This window comes from Mustela nivalis (assembly GCF_964662115.1).
Source record: "Mustela nivalis genome assembly, chromosome: 8".
Lineage (NCBI taxonomy): Eukaryota > Metazoa > Chordata > Mammalia > Carnivora > Mustelidae > Mustela > Mustela nivalis.
In genome coordinates, this window is record NC_139027.1 from 85,857,210 (window position 1) to 85,864,058 (window position 6,849).

The following is a 6,849-nucleotide window of genomic DNA, read 5'->3' on the forward strand; positions in this document are numbered from 1 at the left end:
AACAGTCCGTTCGGGACCGGCTTCAGTGGCCTTCTCCCATACTTCCTCCCTCTTCTGGCCCCCTCTTTATTCTGCTCCTTGTCGTTTCCTTTGGCCCCTGCCTTATCAATAAGCTAACTCAATTTATACAAAAAAGGATGGAAGCCATTCAGTTAATGAATGTTCAAGTACATTACCAGAGACTAACCACCCATGATGAAGAAATCTATCATTAATCTTTATTGGCCAATGACGGGTAAGACCCCATATCGGTTGGGGCAACCTAAGACAGGCCTTAAAGGAGATGCCCCCCCGTAGCAGCATGATATTCAGTGACGGGTAAGACCAATGAGAGACACAGAGCAACCTAAGACAGAGGACATACCTATGCTGTATGACCCTCAATGACGGGTAAGCCTGTTGTCTTGTCACTGGCAACCTAAGACAGAAGTCATGCCTACAAAAACAAAAGGGGGAAATATAAGGCACATAACTAGAGGTGCCTCCACAGGGTGCGGCCCAGAATAAAGATGGCGCCGGCTTGCCGTCTCTTCCGGCCAACAAGGCGCCAATTTCACAGTTTCGGTTCCTGAAACCTATGGCACTTCCTCCTCTCGCCCGATCTTATTGGCTCTTCCCCCTCTGTCCTCACTATATAAGGTGTGCCCCTGCACAATAAAGTGAGATCCTGCTTCAACAGATCCCCCGAGCCTGGTGTCGTCCGTTGGTGCGTCCGGGTTCGCGACACTCGCCATCCCGCTCAGCCCCGGGAAGGGGCCTCCGGCTGGTCCGGTTGCCTCCACCCCTCCAAGGGAACCCCAACAAGGAGGGAAAGAGCCAATGTGGTACTCTGCCAAGTGCCATTAGCAAGTGTCTATTTGAAAGAATTTAAACATAAGAATTTCGTTTTTAATATTTTTTAAGAGAAAAATTTTCTCTTCAGAAAATCAGAAAAATAGAGAAACAAGAAAAAGATTGGGACAGAGATGACAACAGGGGTTTGTTTCCTTAGAGAAAGAGGATACCAGGTATCCAACCGGCCCACTTAACACTGCTCAGGGCCAGGCCAGCTGCTGGGTTCTGTTCCACTCATTTTTTTGGAGCAGAATTTTGGCGTTTTCCTCATATTTGCCCTTGGAAATTTAAGTTTCTCCTCATGGCAGCCATCTGGCACTGTTTTTTTCATGATCCCTCTATACAAGGATCAGGATAAGTGAGGCAAATGCTTCCCCCCAAGGAATCCACAGATTCTCCACTCCCTGTAAATGAAACTAAGAATGGAAATGGATTTGGGAATCTCACACAGGAAGCCAGTCCACTGAGGGGAAATTCAGATTTACAGAAAGGATAAAGCATTTCTCTAAACACTCAGCTCTTCTTGCACACTTTAAACATGATTGCATTCCTTTACACACTCATATACACAAGCACACACCTGCTCACATAGACAAATAAGTTAGTCTGTCACTTGCCAAGAAATCAGTTGCTTTAATATCTGAGGGAAGAGGATGATGTTTTACTTGGATTTGTCACGACCTGTGCATTTCAGGTCTGCTTTTTCTTCTTTTCCTTCCTTTTTTTCTGGCCATCACTAATTTATGAAAAATACCATCAGTGGGAATCTCTTATGTGTTCAGCACTATATGAGGTGCTATTGAGATGAAATGAAATATGAAGCATGGTCCCTGCCTTGGGAAATGTGGGACCTGGAGATAGGCACACATGTGATTAAGCAGTAAATCCTGTAGTGTTCAAGCAGTAAATCCTCTAGTGTTCAATCCTATCGTGTTCAAGGCTTGTGCTAATATGCAAATTAGCTCATTCTTCCTCTTGTGACCTTCCTTTTTAGAAGGTTTTCTTAAACCCACTTGATGGGCTCAATAATGTCTCTGAACTGCAGTTTTGGGTTTGCTTCATTTGAGGGAACGTACCTAGAAAGGCTCGTTCTAGCTTCCCTGTTACTTGCTGTGCCTTGTACAGGCCACAAAGGCCGGAGAACTCCGTGGAGAGCTGATGGAACTCCACACGGGTATGTTGAATGATTGCTCTACTCCAGGTGCCATGTGCTAGGTATAACACACCTAACACAGATACTGTCTCTATGTTTGAAGAGCTTACGGTATTCTAGAGAGGACAGATGGGGATGCAACAAACATGCATGAAGTAGAGAAAGATTATTTCTAACTAACAAGAATGAGCAAGGTTTTAATGGCAGTGGCACGATTTAGATAGGTTCGAAGATCATTTAAGGAAGGGGAGTGTCCTGAGTTTACAGAAAGTTTGGTGGAGATGAGGTAGTTGAAGACATGCATAGCCAGAGCATAAGGGATAAGCCTTGAGTGTTTGGTAAGCTTGACTTGTCAGTTTACATCGATCTTAACATGAACTTAGACAATATTTGTATATTTTCCCATTTTCAGTCTGCAGTTCTCCTGCAAGAAAGGTATTTAGAAGATTCTATTTCCAGAAGCCTATTTGGAGACACAAGCTCAGCAGCTGGCATGATAATGAGCCCATTTCAATAGAATAAATCCTATTACTATTAATATTAAGCAGCCACAGAATGATTCATGAAGCTCTTTTCAAAATTCAAAAAGTACTTAATCAAAAGAAGGGGTAGGAGAAAGAATAAATAGAAATCATGTCAAAGTTGATTATTATTGGCTTTAAGAGTCAATTCCACTGTTTCTCAGGCTGACTGATGCTGAGTGCACTGATTTATTTTACTAAATAAAACTTTGCATTTGGGCTGATAGAGAAAAACCTGACAAAAGGCCCAAATATCCAGGGAGTTTATGGCTTTTTGTAGGTCATACAACTGGCCTAAGGTGTATCAGTTCTGTCTTCCATATTTTTGATAGGTTTCCAGTTAGTAATTTTCTGTTAATTTCTCTCTCTCTCTGTTCCTTGGCCCTCATTTCATCCTGCTTTTGTTTTTCAGCATACAAATAGGTATCCCCATTTCTTCTTAAAGAAAGATTTTTAGGTAAGGGCCTGATTAATCAGGTAAGACTTAAAATAGATTTCAGGGGTGCCTGGCTGGCTTCATCAGTGAAGCATCTGACTCTTGATTTTGGCTCAAGTCATGATCTCAGGGTTGTGATTTTGAGCCCCATTCAGACTTCACACTCTCCCCCACCCCTCATTCGTGCTCTCTCTCTCTTTCTAGAAAAATAAAAAACACAGATTTCAAATCTTATTCTGCATCAATACAGAATATTTGTCATTCATCAGGTGAATGACAAGTGGGAGAAAGAAAACAAGTTACCATAAGACCAAAAGGACATTAGACTAGATGCCTATGGATGATGCTATTTCATCTCTTTCCAGGACAGGAAATAAAGATAAAGAATCTTTCTTGCTTCCGGGCCCTTGTTTCCTTTTCTACTCTCCTCAATACCCTTTGAAGGATCACTGAGAGTTTAGAGGATCCTAAAAGGTCCTGGAGATTGCAGTAAAGACGCCATCCACATAAGCATGAAGCATGTGATGTCACCATCCTGTCCATTTGGCAAACTCAACCAGCTTTGAATTTAAGGCCAAATCTTGTTCTCAGAAAAGCCAACCACGCTTTTCCCTTCACCTGTCTTTTCTTCCTCCATCAGCTTCATAATTGTTTAGAAGGTGAGCCCTGCTTGTTAGGTAGCTCTTGCTGTATCAAAATGACCCCGCAACTTAGTGGCTTAAGCAATAAACATTTGTCATCTCAGTTGCTGTATGTCAAAAATCTAGGTGCAGCTTAGCCACTGAGAAGTCTGCTTGTGCTGCAGCTGCATCAGGGCTCAAGGGGACGTAATCCATTTCCAGACACACAAAGTGGTTGGTCAGCCTGGGTCATCATTGCCTGTGGTTAGGGCCATCCGTTCTTTGACATATGGAATTTTCCATATATCATCTTGGATGGATCCTCCATGGGGTAGCTCACAATAGGGCAGCTGGCATCCAAGATGAAAATCACGCTCTTTGTGTAACTTCACCTTAGAAGGGAGGGGAAATCACATCACTTTTCCAGTATTCTTTCATTAGAAGCAGGTCACCAGGACCAACCTACGCTTCAGGGGAGGCGATAGCACAAAGGAAGAGGAATCATCGGGTTCTGTCTTAGAGGTGCTAGCCATAGCTGCTTTGAGTTATTGCAAAACCAGTACTCTAGAGAGAAGCTCCTTAAGCAAGGATTTAGCCCCAAGGCATCTTGAAGTCCTTAGCGCTCTCTTTTAGTCTTTTTTTGGGTACCAAAATACAGAGACTTTTGACATCACCTCCACAAAATGGGAGTTTATTTTGAGGACTCCTTAACCCAGCAGAACTGGTGACAATCTTTCTCTGGCCATCTGCTTGATTCCTACTCTCTGACAACTCCCTTCCTTGGTTGGTGACTTGACCTTGTCTCTTACCTTCTCAGATTGCTTGTGGCCCATGATGGCCACCCATGGCTTCCCTATGGTTTATTTTACATCAGATCTCATGGTTAATGTGACATTCTTTCTGGGTCTCACACACTTCCTGAGAGCACATCCTCTGCTGGCCAATGATCCAGATAGTTCAGCCCCACATCCAGTAAGGGTGTCTGCCCAGACAGACCCCACAGAGTTTTCAGCAATGATTATGAAAAAAAAAAAAAAAAAAGACTTTTTTCTCTTATTACTACCATTCTGTACCTGTGAAAAATCTCCCCAAAGAACATTTCCTTTGTTTCCTTTCCTGCTCCCCATCCATCTCACAAAAGGCTGCTACTTTTTAGACCTTTTGTTCCTACTGCTGTTTTAAGAAAAAAATCCACCCATAAAAATTCTTTTACGTTTGATTTCTTGATATTACTTCTTTTAATTCTTCATCACAAAAGGGGAAAGGAACTTTCTATCAAAGGAAGGATTCTTTATAGAGGGGACGGGATTATAGGACTAAAAGAGACACCTGAAAGTGGGTAAGAGAAGTCTGGGCGACAAACATGTTAATGCCTTTTTGTCCTGTTGTGAGCACATTCTTCAAAACTTGTAACTGGATTCACCAACTCACTTTTTCAGGCCAGCCCTAGTTAGATGACCAGTTATAATCTGGGTTCTTGCCTTTCATTAAGGGGCATCATTAATGGTATATTCTTATTTGGCTGGAAATCCTTTAGTATTTATAATGTGGTCATTTGGGTAGCAGGGCCTGGAGCTAAGACAAATCCTCCTAGAATCAAGTGCTGTCAGGGAAAGCAAGTAGAACAGTGTTAGGTCAATCGAAGTACAGTCCCAGTAAATGCAGAATAAATAAGATAACTATGGATTTAAAACCTAACAAACACCAATGCAGTGGGGATATATAAATATGTGAGTATGTATAAGTATAGATTATAAGCAGAAAAATGTATACATTCAGGTCGCATGATGATCAGATCCAAATTCTGGAGAGCAAGTCTTCACAGAAAGACTTAACCCAATCTTTATCAATATTGAAAGAGAAGAATACAACATCTTCTAAGCTTTCATACGTATTTGACAGCCATGAACAAAACAATCACTCTAAGAATTACATTAAAGCAATAATAATAATTTGTGAATGCTTATGATTCACAAACTAAGTTAATATGCATTAATTTGTCTAATAATCCCAGTACCTCAGGGAAGTGGTACGATTAGTATACTCACTCCACTCAGGAGAAGACTGAAGATTATAAAGGTCAAGTGACTAGTCCATGTTGCGTAGGGTCTAAGTGATGAATTCGGATGCCAACAAAATATGTCTGTCTCTAAACCCTATACCTGGATCCACAGACTGCAGTTCATTTGAAACACAGTATTGCAGGAACATCTGAATGATTACTTCTTAAGGGATCTTAACAAAACGCAGTGTGTCTCTGAAGTAAAATTAATTCCCACTCTTCCAACCTGGATCATTTTTTTGTAAATATTTTTGTTGAAGCAAATTCTCTGTGGTTGCGAAAGCTGAGTGAGGGTCTCTCAGTCTGAGCTCTGCTATCTTCAGATGTGTGATGGGGGGGGGGACTTCTTCATCTCTCTGACTCTTCTATTGAATAAGAGGAGATCTCTCTGGGATGCATGCGGAGACCTTGAAGAATTATGTGTTAAATGCCAGGCAATGAGTAAGCACTTAATAAATAGCAACTACTGCTATTATTGCTATTAAAGAATTTCAGTATTTTCTCCGAAAGAAGACAAGCTCAGGCTTGTAAAATTGTTAAGGCTGTTTACACACAGCAACAAAAGATCTGGGTGGAGGCAGCCATGCAAACATTTACCTTTAGATATGCAACCTATTAAGATACCTTCAAGTAGATGAGTGATGAGCTAAAATTCTCTACATTTCACATGGTGCAGAGACAAAGCCTCTTTCTGTAATTCCCCTTATGAGAATTATTATAATTCTTTTTTCCTTTTTTATTTAAATTTAATTAATTAACATATAATGTATTATTTGTTTCAGGGATACAGGTCCATGATTCATCAATCTTATATAATATCCAGTGCTCATTATAACACATACCCTCCCCAATGTCCATCACCCAGTTACCCCATCTCTTCACTCACTTTCCCTCCAGCAACCCTCAGTTTGTTTCCTATGAATAAGAATCCTGTGGATTGTGCCCTTTTCTGGTTTCTTCTTGTTTCATTTTTTCCTCTCTTCCCCTATGATCCTTTGCCTTGTTTCTTAAATTCCACATATCAGTAAGATCATATGATAATTTTCTTTCTCTGGTTGACTTATTTTGCTTAGCATAACACCCTTTAGGTCCATCCTTGTTGTTACAAATGGCAAGATTTCATCTTTTGATGGCTGCATAATATTCCATTGTATCTGTGTGTGTGTGTGTGTATATATACACTACATCTTCTTTATCCATTCATCTGTAGATGTACATCTGGA